Source organism: Macaca nemestrina, chromosome 7 (genome assembly GCF_043159975.1).
Source record: "Macaca nemestrina isolate mMacNem1 chromosome 7, mMacNem.hap1, whole genome shotgun sequence".
In the NCBI taxonomy this organism is placed as follows: domain Eukaryota; kingdom Metazoa; phylum Chordata; class Mammalia; order Primates; family Cercopithecidae; genus Macaca; species Macaca nemestrina.
This window is the reverse complement of record NC_092131.1, coordinates 42613391-42629918: the sequence shown is the minus strand read 5'-3', so window position 1 is coordinate 42629918 and position 16528 is coordinate 42613391. Positions and strand designations below refer to the sequence as shown.

The window sequence follows — 16528 nt, the reverse complement described above, 5'->3', positions numbered from 1 at the left end:
AGTGAGAAGGTGGGAATTCAAGCATTTGTAATTGTGATTTTACAGGTTCATTGTGTAAAAAATGCCGGGAGTTAGAGATGAATAGGCTATAAGGAACATACAAAGGTAGTTCCAAGACATGGATTTTCTTTTTGCTGCTTTATAAATTGAGAATTCTATTTGAATTCAAGAGCTGAACAGCTGGAATGAAACTTGCGTGGATTGCAGAAACATGCAAAAACGTATCTTTGGTCAAGTTGTGAATTAACTTGAGTATCTTGTTTAATAGGATAGTGATTCAAAATAATTTCCATAAAATATGACATTATATAGGTTATATTTTGAGGATATTTTTGAATTTAGAAAGTCACCTGAAGTTGTTTTCCTACAAATCAGTTCTGTTTAAGATGTATAGAATTGAAAAAAAAAAAAATAACAACAACAGTAATTCTGATTACATCCTGCATTGTTTTGTTGCAAATTCTTACCAGTTATTTTGACGAAATTAGAGTGTCCTTAAAAATGGTGAATCTTAAAATTTGCTGGTGAATTGGAAAAACTTGTTACTTACTATTATTTTTTAAAATGCAGTTATATTAGTACGTTGGTCTGGAGGGGGAGCTAGTGCCAAAGCAAAGTATAGCTTAATAGCTGTTTGAACTTTTAAAACACCTAAAACCAGATTTTTATGACCAAGAGAAACATAAATTTTTAATTAAAAGAGTAAGACATTGATGTGGGCATATATATGTACATAGTTATTTGTGGAGTGAATATATTGTGTATTACAAATTAGTTAAAAAAATCTTTTCATGAGCCGCAATAATGGAAAGCTGAATGCTGAAAGATTTATTGGATTTCTCATTTAAAAATCTCTAAAATGTATCCCCAAACTTAGAGTATGTTATGGTATTTTCTTAACCTTCTTGTGCTATTCATCAGAAGAGAAGGCATGTATTCTTGACCCATTGTGCATGTTGTGTGTTCTTAAATTTTGTTTTTATAATAGCTATAATCCTAAAATTTCAAAAACAAAGCTTTAAGTAGAATCTTATGTGGGCGAAGGTATTGTGTGGTAAGCTAGGTGTTTATCAAAAGTAGGTATAATTCCTTTTTTTTTTTTTTTAAAGTAGAGATAACTCCAATAAAAAAAATGGACCCTTTAGACATCTGGAGAACAGTATCCCCAGGTCACTTAACCCTTATCTCCTGCAGTATAATGCAGTGAGTCCAGCTGATCTACCAAATTGAATGTGTGCCTTTGAATATGAAGCAGTTGTTTTGTGGCCTGTGGCATTTCATTTAGATTTCTAAACTGTAATAAATTAGGTATGTTAATTTACTTCTGACCATTCAGGTATTCTTTAAATCCAAGCCTAGAAACTGATAATTATATGTATATTAAAATCATTGGAATATTAGTTTTTTTGCAGATAGTGTTTGGGCTGTTTGTTATCAATAGCTCTTCATTATGTAAATAGAATCTCAAGGCTGATAAAGTAAATAGACTCTTCCATTTCATTAATGGTTATTTTTGATTTATGATAATCTACATTTAATAAATCTCTTGATTTAGTTAAATGGTGGATACATCATTTCATATTATAGCACATTGATAAATGTAAAAGAAAGTTTTTACAATCGTGAGAGTAAATACTTAAAAAAACTTGAATAGTTACTTTACTAAACATAAAACTAAGATTTTTAAACAACTCTGAAACTAAAAGTATTACTATTATGCTACCTTTTTTTTTTTTTCCAAAAGAGATGGGATCTTGCTATTTTGTCCAGGTTGACTGTGAACTCCTGGGCTCAAACCGTTCTGCCTCAGCCTCTTGAGTAGCTGGGACTATAGGCATGTGCTACCACATCCAGCTTTATTATAGTTTTTGTACCCTGCATCGATACTGCTTCTGTTGATCCTTTTCAAAGGAGATATCAACTTCTGGTCTTCAACAGTAGTGTAGCATCCTCTTATTGATTCTCTGGCTTATATTTCACTACCATATAGTATAGAGTTTCTTTCTTGGAGTTTGAATTGTTTTCACATTGTAGCTTGTTATAGTGAAACAATTAAACATATTTAAAAGTAAAAGATATTTACAACTGATTTTTAAAGAATCTTTAAAAAAATCCCCAACAGAAGAATATTATATGGGGACATGTAGATTTAAGATTTGATTTTATTTAGTTTTTTTTTTTTTTTTTGAGATTGGGGTGGGATGTTGTCTCACTATGTTGCCCAGGCTAGAGTGCATTGGTGTGATCACGGCTCACTGCAACCTTGACCTCGCTGGTTCAAACCATTCTCCCACCTTAGCCTCTGGAGTAGCTGGGACTACGGGTGCATGCCACCATGCCTGGGTAATTATTTTTTTATTATTTGTAGAGACAAGACCTTGGTATGTTGCCCAGGTTTGTCTTGAACTCCTGGGGTCAAGTGATCCTCACACCTTGGCCTCCCAAAATGCTGGGATTACAGGCGTGAGTCACTGTACCCGGCTCCTTTATTTTATCAAAAAGATTTTTTTTTTTTTTTTTTAAGTTTGAAAGAGGGTCTTGCCATGTTGTCGAGGCTGGTCTTGAACTGGCCTCAAGTGATCATCCCACCTTGGCCTCCCACAGGCGTGAGCTACCATGCTTAGTCATAAGATTTTTAAAAAATTGATTAGTTTCAAATCCCAACTTTCTCTTCTCATTCTAATCTCCTGTCATTATTTCCTTTCCCCAGCTACCCACCATCATCCAACAGTCTTCCATTTGGAATAATGGGAAATCAAACCAATAAAATTAACCTTACCACCCACCAGGCGAAGGTTTTTCTTGATATCTACAATATTCTGAACATAAAACCCATATAAACTTTATATGATACTACACATTTTCCTTTTAATGGAGGAAGAGCAAATAGGACCTATGAATTATGCCATATTTGTCAATATAAGGGTTACTTTTGTACTCTTACTGAAAGCAGAGTTATAGGGCAAATTTCATTTTAAATTTTCATACCCATCTACTTAAAAAAAAGTATCTCTTTGTGGTAGTCTTTTTTTGGTCAGAAAATGACAATGTGAAGGAGAAATATGTTTTGAATTTATAAATCTTCTTTTAATTCACAAATTATACCAAATATAAGGGTAGTGCTAATGTGGTTCAAATTTTGCCTTTGCTATTCTGCCTTTTCTTCTGTAGTCATTCTGTAGTATAACTTGTTCATCAAAGCACTGGAATAAAAGAAAAACTTTTAAAGATCACTACTGAAATGCTCACTGTATTTGTTGTATTTTATAACTTGGATTTTTTAAATTTATTTTTCCATAAACCAAATAAATATGAAAACGAACTTGAAAGATTTTGTTACAGCCTCGATGACTGGTCAGTATAAAGTTCACATTATAAAGTAATGAAACATTGATATTACTCTTAGATGAAAATGGAAAATTAAGCTAATGTTTACTTTAGAATCTGAGTAATGAGTTTATATCATGTAGCGATGAGGCACATGAAGAAAGTTAGAATTAGTTTTTCTAATTAATAAACTTCATGATATAAACTTGAAAGTGCATAAATGCTATAACTTTCTGATTGTAAACTTGAACAAAAGTAAAATGAAAATGGGAGAGACCTCTTAATTACCTTAAACATGTAACTAAAATGAACCTGTATATCTGTCTAAGTCTTATTTGATCAAGACTTTCAATGCACAATGAATGAGTTTTAAATTTTTATCAGTGTTGTGACTGATTTTTCTATAATATCCCTTAAATGAGATATCAAATTCTAATAATATCTAGAACCAGAATAAATTTGCTTAGAGTATAAACAATATTTACAAATGATCAAAACTATAATAAAAGCATTGCAATGTTATTTAATGACTTAAGTCAACATTCCATAAGTTAATCTAAATAATCATTTTTATAATTGTTTAATACAATTGATAGTAATATCTTAATTAGTGGTAAAGTGGACAAATATAATTTGTAGATTCTGTGTTGTCTGGGACCTTGGGGCAGTCAGTGAAGAGAGGGAGATAGAGAGAGAGAGGAGCGTACTGGTTGATGAGCTTGCCTTATTTGGAGATGAAGGAGATTTATTCAGTTCTTTTCTTTCCCTCCTTTTTTCTCCTTGTTTGTCATCCTCTTCTAGCAGTGGTAAGAAATGAGGGAATTGACCATCTTTACAGTATCCTTTTTTCTTAGAGTTCATAGAACATTTCCAGGTAAAACATGAGTTTTTATGTTATAATAGGTTTATTATAATGATTTCATTTCCTTTTGAGGTGGTAGGCAAGAGACTAGAAGAACTTCAGTTGCATAGCGTTTAATATTTATTAAAAATGATTTTATAGGCCAGGTGTGGTGGCTCATGCCTGTAATCCCAGCACTTTGGGAGGCTGAGGCAGGTGGATCACCTGAGGTCAGGAGTTGGAGACCAACCTGACCAACATGGAGAAACCTGGTCTCTACTAAAAATACAAAATTAGCCGGGCGTGGTGGTATATGCCTGTAATCCTAGCTACTTGAGAGGCTGAGGCAGGAGAATCACTTGAACCCGGAAGGTGGAGGTTGTGGTGAGCCGAGATCGTGCCATTGCACTCCAGCCTGGACAAGAAGAGTGAAACTCCGTCTCAAAAAACAAAACAAAAACAAAAACAAATTCTAACCTTCATGTGCCTCTTACTGTAAAAAATATATAAATCATGTGCCTCTTACTATAAAAAAAAATTGTGTCCATTGAAGAGAACTAACGTATTAAACTAAAAATGAGACACAGTGTTCTCCACTCATGAGAGTGCTGTTAGCAGGTTTAAGACAGTTGCTGTGAGTTCACAAGGTGAAAGTGTATTTGATACTTAGGGCCTAATCAATTGGGATCTGACTTACTCAATTTCTCCAATACATGGAATTGTACTGGCATCTGAAGGAGAAAATATATAATAGAAGTCGTATTAGTTTTTATGTCTTGAGCTCTTTGAATAACTTTAATTCGTTCAGTTGCCAAATGTCAAAAGATTGTAATTTTGGGAAAGTTGATTCTTTACAATTAGAACTAAGCCAGGGTAAACAATTTGCTTTCTTTTTATAAGTTTTAGGTTTTTCTTTTTGTCTTAGGAAGTTTAGTGAAACTCTAGGGGTTAGGCAGGTTGTAACTGAAATTCTTGAGGCCAAAAGATCCTGTCTTGTCCTTGGTAAACTGACCCCCTCAACAGCATGAGAAATGTAGGTTTACTGATAATCCCGATTGCTTCCTGACATAATTACAGACATCCAGCCCTGTATCAACTAAAATTCTGCTTATTTTTAAGGTTCAAATATTAGAAGTATCTGCTTGATACCTCTCAGGTTGTCAAGTGTACATAGGATGAGAGATATGTTACTTTTAATTTGTAAGTAAACAAACAATATTATGTTCTCAATGCTGAGTAAGCCGAAAAGATGTATACCTACTGAGGATGCACCAAATAATGAACTAAAGAAACCTTGTAATGTGCAATTAGGAATAGTTCTTCTTAATAATAAAAAAAGATTAGTGTTTGGGTTATAATGGCATAAAGATGTAATGAAAATAAAATTACCAAAGAAGTCTATTTTGGAGAAATTTTTGTCAGACTAGATAACAAAGAAAAGAACACATCCTTTTTTTATTTTTATTTTTTATTTTATTTTAGAGATGGGGTGTTGCTCTGTTGCCCAGGTTGGTGTCGAACTCCTAGGCTCAAGTGATCTTCCTCGCTTGGCCTCGTAAAATGCTGGGATTACAAGTGTGAGCCACCAAGCTTGGCCAGAACACATCCTCTATATGACTGTCTACAGAGGCTTACTTAGAATAGTACAGAAGTACCTAAAAAGAAATGATGATAAATAACTAAAATGTTTTAATAGCGATCATGTGTTCATTTCTGTATGTATATTTGTATAGTACCTGTCATTTGCTGTGTCCATGCGTAAATGCACAGTTGGAAAATAAGGTACCCAACTTTTGGAAATCATTCAGGGAAGTGCATCTAAAGTTTACAGAAAAGTTGGTTTCTTCATATTTTAGTGACACTTTTCAGCATATATAGTTCACCCTTGAACAGCACGGGGTTTGGGGCACAGACCCCCATCAAGTTGAAAATCCACATGTAACTTTTGACTCCTCAAAAATTTAGTAAACTTACTATTGACTTCCAGCCTTACCGATGACATAGTCAACTAACACATTGTACCTTATATGTATTATATACTGTGTTCTTAAAGTAAGCTAGAGAAAAGAAAATGTTATTAAGAAAATCATAGGCCAGGCATGGTGGCTCACACCTCTAATCCCAGCACTTTGGGAGGCCAAAGCGGGCAGATCTTGAGGTTAAGAGATTGAGACCATCCTGGCCAACATGGTGAGACCCCGTTTCTACTAAAAATACAAAAATTACCTGGGCGTGGTTGCATGTGCCTGTAGTCTCAGCTACTAGGGAGACTGAGGCAGGAGAGTTGCTTGAACCCAGAAGGTGGAGGTTGCATTGAGCCAAGGTTGCGCCACTGCACTCCAGCCTGGTGACAGAGTGAGACTCCATCTCAGAAAAAAAAAAAAAAAAAAAAAAAAAGAAAATCATAAGAAAGAGAGAGTATATTTACTGTTCATTAAGTGGAAGTGGATCATCACAAAGGTCTTTATCCTCATTGTCTCCACATTGAGTAGGCTGAGGAGGAGAAGGAAGCAGAGGAATTGCTCTTGTTGGTCTCAGCATGGTAGAGGTGGAAGGGGGAAGGAGAGGCGGGAGAGGCAGGCACACGTGGTATAACTTTATGACAATACGTCATACTTCTCTCTTTTTTGCTTTTTCATTTCTCTAAAAACATTTCCATATGGTACCAATCCTTCTTCCACCATTTGCTTTAGTTTCAGTGCCCATATCAGAGAAGGATCCATGTCATGAACAGTCAAAAGCAGTCTTGAACAATCAGACAATCTTCTACCAGACTGTCTAATGTCATTTTGTTTTCTGGCATTCCTTCTGCATCACCTGGTACTGAATTGGAAGCACTCATCGAATCATCTTTTTAAATTCCTCTTGTGTGATGTCTATTTCTTAAATTTCTCCAAGATTTGTATCTTGAAACCCTTTAACCTACCTTTTTTTTTTGCCATATCCACAGTCTTTTTCATGATTTCCTTGATTGGCCCTGTGACAAATCCTGTGAAGTCATGCACAACATCTGGACACAGTCTTCTCCAGCAGGAATTTATTATTTCAGGCTTGATGGCTTTCATGGCTTTTTCCATAACAATGATGGCTTCTTCAGTGGTGTAATCCTTCCAGACTTTCATGACGTCTCTTTATTGGCATTCTCTTTCATAGAGTTGACAGTACTTTCTGTAGTGTACTGTGTCCAATGATCCTCATGACCCCCTGATTTAGAAGCTGAATTAGAAACATTGTGTTTGGTGGCAAGTAGACTACTTCAGCACCTTTGGTGTTGAACTCATGGGGTTCCAGGTGGCCAGGGGTATTGTTCAATAATAAAAGAATGTACAGGCAAGATACTTCCTGACTTCAGGGACAAAGCATCAATGGAACCAATCAAGAAAAAGGGTTCTCATTGCCCAGGCCTTTTCGTTGCATTACCGAAAGACTGGGAACTAGTGTTTATCTTTTCCCTTCAAGGCTTGGGAGTTTGTAGCATTATAGATAAGGGCAGACCTGATCATAAACCCCACTGCATTTTCACAAAACAGTAGAGTTAGCCCATCCCTTCCTGCCTTAAATACTGGTGCTTTTTCTCTTCCTTACTAGTGAATGTTTTTTATGGCATTGTTTTGTCTGCATTAAAAACTTGTTTAGGCGGATATTCTTTCTCCATATTTCTTTTTTTTTTAAGAGATGGGGTCTTGCTCTATCGCCCAGGCTGACATGCAAATGGCATGATCATAGCTCACCGCGGCCTCAAATTTCTGGACTTAGGCAGTGCTCCTGCCTCAGCCTCCTGAATAGCTAGGATGCAGGCGTGCACCACTATGCCTGGGTAATTTTTAAATATTTTTTATTTTTTTGTAGAGACAGGGTTTCACTGTGTTGCCTACTCTGGTCTTAAACTCCTGGCCTCAGGTGATCCTCCCACCCGGGCCTTCCAAAGTGCTGGGATTACAGGTGTGAGCCATTATGCCCTCCCCCATCTAATTAAAAAAATATTTTTTGTAGAGGCAGGGTCTCGCTGTGTTGCTCAGGCTGGTCTTGAACTCCTGGCCTCAAACGATCCTTCTGCCTCATCCTCCCAAAGTGCTGGGATTATAGGAATGAGCCACTGCACCCGGCCTCCTCAATGATTTTCTTTCTTTTTTTTTTTTTTTGAGACTGGGTCTCGCTTTGTCGCCCAAGCTGGAGTGCAGTGGTGAGATCTTGGCTCACTGCAACCTCCGCCTCCCGAGTTCAAGTGATTCTTTTGCCTCAACCTCCTGAGTAGCTGGGACTACAGGTGTGCACCACCATGCCTGGCTAATTTTTGTATTTTTTGTAGAGACGGTGTTTCACCATATTGGCCAAGCTGGTCTCAAACTCCTGACCTCGTGATCTGCCCACCTTGGCCTCCCAAAGTGAATGATTTTCTTAATGGCATCTGGAAAGTCGTCTGCTGCCTCTTGGTTGGCAGAAGCTGCTTCTCCTGTTATTGTGACGTTTCTAAAGCCAAACCCGTTTCTAAAATTATCAAGCCATCCTTGGCTGGCATTATATTCTTCAGCTTTAGAGCCTTCACCTTCCACTTGTTTTAAGTTGTTGTATAATGACTACTTTTTCTTGAAACTTACTAAAGTTTATAGGGATGCCTTTCTTTATAGCAATCCTGTACCCCTATAAAAGCTACATTTTCCATATGAGATAAAAAAAAAAATTTCACAAAACATGCACAATATTTGCATCTGCTGGTGTACCTTCAGCAATGGCTTCATGAATTCTTTTTTTACAATGGCCCTTAACCTGGATTCATTTATCTTGAAGTGACGGGCAATTGCAGCTGCAGACCTCAATCTACAGTACGTATCAAGCAAGTCAACTTTTTCTTGTAATACCATGATTTTTCTTTGCTTCTTGGGAGCACTTCCGGCATCACTAGTGGCACTTAGGTGTCATTCAAGGTTTATAGTAGAGGTTTATAGTATCGTACTAAACATGAAGAAACCGCGAGAGATCACTTTTTACTGGAATATACAATTTATCGGAAAGATGAACTGCTTGCTTGGAGATGATTAATGTCACATGGTACTTTAAGCAAATATTCACACTTGAGCTCACCTCATTAACAGGAGGTGGCTACAAAATTATTTCAGTAGTACAGGGTGTAGTACAGTTAAATTTATGTAGTTATGATTTTAGTTATGATTTAATACTGTATCTTTGCCTTTTTGAGACATGGTTTCTCTCAGATTCAAATGGCACCATGTATGGCTAAGTGTGTGGTATAAGTTGGGACAATTTTTAACTTTTTAAATAGATTTGTATCTATTTTGTAGTAGTAAATGATAAAATAGACTGGTATCTACATATATTTTAAGCACTCATGACATACTTCTTTCTTTTTTTCTTTTTTTTGATGAAGTCTCATTCTGTGACCCAGGCTGGAATGCGGTGGCATGATCTTGGCTCACTGCAACCTCCATCTCCGGTGTTCAGGTTATTCTCCTATCTCAGCCTCCCATCTTTTTCTTTTTTTTGACCCAGGGTCTCACTCTGTCACTCAGGCTGGAATGTCATGATTAAGTCATAGCTCACTGCAACCTCTGCCTCCTGACTCAAGCGATTCTCCCATTTCAGCCTACCGAGTAGCTGGGACTGCAGGTGCATGCTACCACACTTGACTCATTTTTGTGTTTTTTGTAGAGACGGGGTTTTGCCATGTTGCCCTTGCCCAGGGTGGTTTCGAACACCAGTGCTCGTGATCCTCCTGCCTCGACCTCCCAGAGTGCTGGGATTACAGGTGTGAACCACTGCACATGGTCTACTTTTTTGATATTTCTAGGTTATATGGTTCATCTATGAATTTTTTCAAATTGTCACAAACCTCCCCCAAATTTATCAATATGTTTATTGAAAAACATTAGCGTATGAGTGGACCCTCACAGTTCAAACCTGTGTTGTTCAAGTTTTAAGCCCTGAGAGCTCTAAGAGTTTAGAGCTAAAAAAAATTAGAGTTTCTTTTTTTTTTTTTGAGACGGAGTTTCACTCTTGTTGCTCAGGCTGGAGTGCAATGGCATGATCTCGGCTCACCACAACCTTCGCTTCCTGGGTTCAAGCGATTCTCCTGCCTCAGCCTCCCGAGTAGCTGGGATTACAGGCATGCACCACCACACTCGGCAAATTTTTTTTTGTGTTTTTAGTAGAGACAGGGTTTCTCCATGTTGGTCAGCCTAGTCTCGAACTCCCAATGTCAGGTGATCTGCCCACCTCGGCCTCCCAAAGTGCTGCAAATAAAAATTGTGTATATTTAAGGCATACAACTTGATGTTTTGGTATATGTATAGATTGTGAAATGTTTACCACAATCATGCTAGTTAACACATCCATCACCTCACATAGTTATTTTTTTTGTGTGTGTGTGGTGAGAACATTTAAAATCTACTTTCTGGCTGGGTGCGGTAGCTCATGCCTGTAATCCCAACACTTTGGGAGGTCGAGGCGGACAGATCACGAGGTCAGGAGTTTGAGACCAGCCTGGCCAACATAGTGAAACCCCGTCTCTGCTAAGAATACAAAAAATTAGCTGGGTGTGGTGGCGTGCCCCTGTAATCCTAGGTATTTGGGAGGCTGAGGCAGGAGAATTGCTTGAAACTGAAAGACGGAGGTTGCAGTGAGCCGAGATCACGCCGCTGCACTCTGGCTTGGGTGACAGTGCAAGACTCTGTCTCAAAAAAAAAAAAAACTACTTTCTTAGCAGATTTAATGTGTACAGTAAGTATTACTAACTGTAGTCACCATGCTGTACATTAGATCTCTAGAACTTACTCATCCTGAATAACCCTTTGGCCAACATCTCCCCATTTCCTTCTAACCCCAGCCCTTGGCAACCACCATTCTGTTCTCTGCTTCTACGAGTTCACCTTTTTTAGATTCCATATGTAAGTAAGATCATGTAATACATGTATTTGTCTTTTTCTGCCAGTCCTATGTTACTTAGCATAATGTCCTTTGGGTTCATCCATATTATTTGCACATAACAGTGTAAAGGGGAGGCAAACTTTACCTCCACCTTTTTAAAGTTTTTTTTTTTTTTTTTGGCTTGGCCTCAGAGTTAAATTAACATAAGATAGATTATCAGGAGAAAAGCACACAAATTTATTCAATACAAGTTTTATGTGGCACAGGAACCCTCATAAGGAAACAAAGACCCAAAGATCCAGTTAGAATTGAATACTTACATACTGAATTGGACAAAGGGTAGTAACTTATGAAAAATAAACTGGATTATATGGGGAGGCTTAAAAGATAGAAGTTATTTTAACAAAGTTTGTATGGAATTCTCTTGGTCTCCATATCCCGTCCTTGATGATAAAAATGTTGCCTTCCTTTTAGGTTAAGGAGGACATCTTTCACATGGGAATTTCATCTGCTTTTAAGAAATAGAAGGAAGGTCAGAGTGATCTTACACCTGCTGTTTTTCAGAAGCCTTTGACTCAAAATAGTCAATATGTCAGAATGGCGTATTTAAACTGCAACAGGATTGTCTTACTTTTTAAAAGCTAATGTAAATCCTGTGTGTATATGCATGCACATACACATGCACACATAACACATTTTCTTTCTTTTTTTGTTGAGACAGAGTCTCGCTCTGTCGTCCAGGCTGGAGTGCATGGCGCAACCTCAGCTCACTGCAAGCTCGCCTCCCGGATTCAGGCCATTCTCCTGCCTCAGCCTCCCGAGTAGCTGGGACTACAGGCACCCGCCACCTCGCCCGGCTAATTTTGTTTTTATATTTTTAGTAGAGACGGGTTTCACTGTGTTAGCCAAGATGGTCTCAATTTCCTGACCTCGTGATCCTCCTGCCTTGGCCTCCCAAAGTGCTGAGGTTACAGGTGTGAGCCACCGTGCCTGGCCTACATAATACATTTTCTTTACGCATTTATCCATTGGTGGACACTTACAGTGACTCCATATCTTATGTATATGAATAATGCTTTCACGAACATTGGAGTGCAGATACCTCCTTGACATACTGATTTCATTTCCTTTGGATGTATACCCAGAAGTGGAATTGCTGGAGCATATGGTAGTTCTATTTTTAATATTTTGAGGAATCTTCACACTGTTCTCTTATAATGGCTGTCCCGATTTACATTCCCACTAACAGTGTACAAGATTCCCTTTTCTCCACGTCCTCATCAATACTTATCTTTTGTCTTTATGTGAATAGCCATTCTAACAGGTGTGAGGTGATATAAAATTGTGGTTTTGATTTGCATTTTTGTGATGATTAATCAGTATTTTTTCATATACCTGTTGGCCATTTATATGTCTTCTTGTGAGAAATGTCTGTTTAGGTCTGTAGCCCATTTTTTAATTGCATTATTTGTTTTCTTGCTATTGAGTTGAGTTCCTTATATACCGAATTCCTTCTTAGTAATTTTAAAAATAGCATTATTAAGGTATAATTTATATACCATAACGTTCATAGTTCAAGTTTTAGTAAATTTATACAGTTGTGCAACAATTATCACAATCCAGTTTTAGAAAACTTTCATCTTTCCAAAAGCTCATTCTTGTCCATTTGCAGTCACTCCCTACACCTATCCCCAGCTCCAGGCAACCACTGAATCTGATTTTTGTCTCCATAGTTTTGCCATTTCTTGATTTTTAATATTAATGGAATCATACAATATGTAGTCTTTTGTGTACTCCTTTTATTTAGCATAATTCTGGTTAGTAATGGGACTGAATGGATAAAGTACAAAAGCTTTGAACTTGTAATCAGGAGACTTGGATACTAGTGTTGGCTCTGCCACCAAATATATAAACATGGGTTAACCACTTGTCCCCTCTCGTCCTCTGTTTTTTTCCTCCATAAAATGAATTATTTTGACTTTCTTATATCCCACTTTTCACAGCTGGGTAGACATTCACTGACCTTTTCTTAAAAGATATATTAACTTTTCCTCTTAAATGTAGCCACTGTGTGTGTGTGTGTTTTTCTGGATCAAAAAAATGAGGCTTATGTCAACTGTGGTCTGAATGTCTCTTCAGAATTCTTATGTTGAGACCTAACCTTCACTTTGATGGTTTTATGAGGTGGGGCTTTTAGGAGGTACTTAGGTCATGAGGGCAGAGCTCTCAGGAATGGGATTAGTGCCTTTATTATTAAAGAGGCCTGAGGGAGCTTGAATCCCCACTTCCTGCCATGTGATGACTCAGTGAGAAGATGCCATCTATGAAGCAGAGTGAGCCCTCACCAGACACCAAATCTTGATCTTGCACTTCCTAGCTTCCAGAACTGTAAGCAATAAATTTCCATCATTTATAAGTTACCCAGTCTAAGGTATTTTGTTATAGCAGCCCAAACAGACTAAGACATGGTCTAATGGATGATTCAGCAATGAACAAATTTGGGATTGTCTGGAAGAATCAAGATGGATGATTAAACATTTTCTTGGGCATTTCTTAGTTCATGCATACAACTCTGAGGGTGGGGATAATCTTAAATGCTGAGTTAATAAAGATTTTTGAAGAGAACAAAGCCAGTTGAATAATTCTGTGAGGTAGAGCTTCAAAAGTGATTGAAACTTGTTATGAAGAGAGGTACAAGACTATGCTGCTTGCTGCTTTAGTTTTTTGTTTTGGGAGTAGAAAGTAGGGTGGAACAATTTTAGTGAAGTTTGTGCCAAGCCGCACTCAAGATAGTCAAGTGGGATTAGATTGTTTTTCAAGAAGAACAAAAGGAAGTGCATGACTATCATTGGGAAGATTGTCTTAGAGGCAAAGCTGACAGGTAACATTCAGGTTATAAACTAGGAAAACGGTACATGTATAGAGGATTTAAAAAATAGGAGTGTACATGTGTATATGTGTGTGTTTATAACAGGAGTAGACGACTGAGTAGGCTGGTGTCAGGTATATGCTAAAAGAGTAATGTTCATTTTCAGTATAGTATAAAAAAAGAGAATTGAATCACAACTGCCTAAATTTAAAAATCAGTGTTGTAACTGCTTTCAAATAATCAATAATTTGACTTTTAGGAACCTTCAGGCCTTGTTATTTTTACCTACAGTAGTAGGAAGTATGGCTATTAAATGACTGAACCTTATTTTTACCCAACGTGCTAGAGCATATGAGTGATAACCCATGGAGCAGACACTGGAGGAGGGGAATGTAGCTATAATGTAGCTATAAATATATTTTAATGATGGTGTCATTACAACAGCATAAGAAAATTTGTTTCATGTTTTAGAGTCACAGATTTTATTCAAAAGTAGCATTTCTAATGTAGGTAAACCACTTTTTGATAACAAGGAATATCTTCAAATCAAAACTATGTTTATTATATGAAGATTTGTCACTTCTGACAATATTATAAACATTATATTAAGACATTAAAGCAGGCCAGGCGAGGTGCCTCATGCCTGTAATCCCAGCACTTTGGAGGCTGAGATGGGAGGATCGCTTGAGCCCAGGAATTTGAGATCAGCTTGGGCAATGTGGTGAGACCCCATCTTTACAAAAAATTAAAAAATTAGCCGGGTGTGGTGGTGTGTGCCTGTAGGCCCAGCTGTTTGTGAGGCTGAGATGGGGGGATCACTTGAGCACAGGAGGTCAAGGCTACAGGTAAGCTGAGCTTGCACCACTGTGTTCCAGCCTGGCTAATAGAGTGAGACTGTCTCAAAAAAAAAAAAAAGAAGAAAAAAGAAAAGACTTAAAAAAGACTTTAAAGCAGTTACAAAAGTTGAATCCCAAAGCTTTTTATGAAATGTCAGTGTCAGCATTATGGAAATAAATGTAGAGTTCTCCAAGGCGACTGTTTTTATCACAAGAATCTTTTTTTTTTTTTTTTTTTTATTGAGACAGGGTATCACTCTGTTGCCCAGGCTGGAGTGCAGTAGGGCTTTCATGGCTTACTGCAGCCTCGACCTCTGGGGCGGAGTCTATCCTTCCAGCTCAGCCTCCTGAGTAGCTGGCACTGTAGACCCATACCACCACACCCAGCTAATTTTTTTTTTTTTTTAAATATTTTTTTGTAGAGACAGGGTTTCTCTGTGTTGCCCAGGCTGGTCTCGAACTCTGAGCTCCAGCGACCTGCCCACCTTGGCCACCCAAAATGTTGAGATTACAGGCATAAGCCACTGCACCAGCCAAGAATATTCTTTTGAAAATATGTTGTGCCATATTTATTTTAAAAGTCCCACTGAATTTTTAATACATATAAAATATCGAAATATGAGTTGTATAATTGGAAAAATGTCAATGTAAATGAAAAGAGACACTTTTTCTATTACTTCTGAAGCTTCAAAGTGTTAAAGGTCATCATTCATATTTTCCTGGGGAATTTTTATTTTTAGTCATAATAGTAAATGAGTAGCTGTCAGAAGATATAGCCATTTCTGGGTTTAGAATTTCTATTCTTTATATAGTTCTCTTAAATACTTGTCTTTAAGAAAATAGACATTAAGGATTTCTTGAGTAATCAAATACTACTTTGATATTTGTACAGAGCATGAGAGCAAGACTAGAACCACATTAAAGCAGGAAGAATAATTAAAAGTTTTGTAACATAGCAAAGAATAGATGGGGGGTAATTTAAATGGAAAAGTAGACATACAGAACATCATTAGATGGGATATAGAAGGCTCTCTTTAAAAAAGGAATATCAGATCAAATAGACTGAAGAATTTGTATCCTTCTACAAGTTAAGTAAAAAATGAGATGAGCAATTAATGAGAAAATGTTCTCTAAAATACTTGGTTGCATTGATTGGCAATTCTTTTCCACTTCCTATAGGGGCTATTTCAGACCTTTTCTACTATTATTATTTTTTTTTTTGGGACAGAGTTTCACTCTTGTTGCCCAGGCTGGAGTGCAATGGCTCGATCTCAGCTCACTGCAACCTCCCGCTCCTGGGTTCAAGTGATTCTCCTGCCTCAGCCTCTGGAGTAGCTGGGATTACAGGCATGCGCCACCACACCCTGCTAATTTTAGATTTTTTTTTTAAGTAGAGACGAGATTTCTCCATGTTGGTCAGGCTGGTCTCGAACTCCCGACCTCAGGTGATCTGCCCGCCTCAGCCTCCCGAAGTGCTGGGATTATAGGTGTGAGTTACTGCGCTGGCCTTTTTTTTTTTTTTTTTTTTTTTTTTTAAAAAAAAGAGACAGGGTCATGTTCTCTTGGCCAGACTAAGGGGAGTGGCGCAATCCCAGCTCACTGCAGCCTCAACCTCCTGGGCTCAGGTGATCCTCCTGCCTTAACCTCTGGAGTAGCTAGGACTACAGGTATGCGCCACCATGCCCGGCTTTTTTTTTTGGTATTTTTTTGTAGAGGCTGGATTTTGCCACGTTGCCCAGGCTGGTCTTGAACACCTGGCCTCAAGTGATTTGC

General features: G+C 37.6%; 1 protein-coding gene across 1 annotated transcript in view; it reads left to right on the top strand.

The window, feature by feature from the left end:
* The window catches only part of LOC139364269 (uncharacterized), a 133095-nt gene that overhangs the window by 2204 nt on the left and 114363 nt on the right, over nucleotides 1–16528 (top strand). The window lies entirely within an intron of this gene.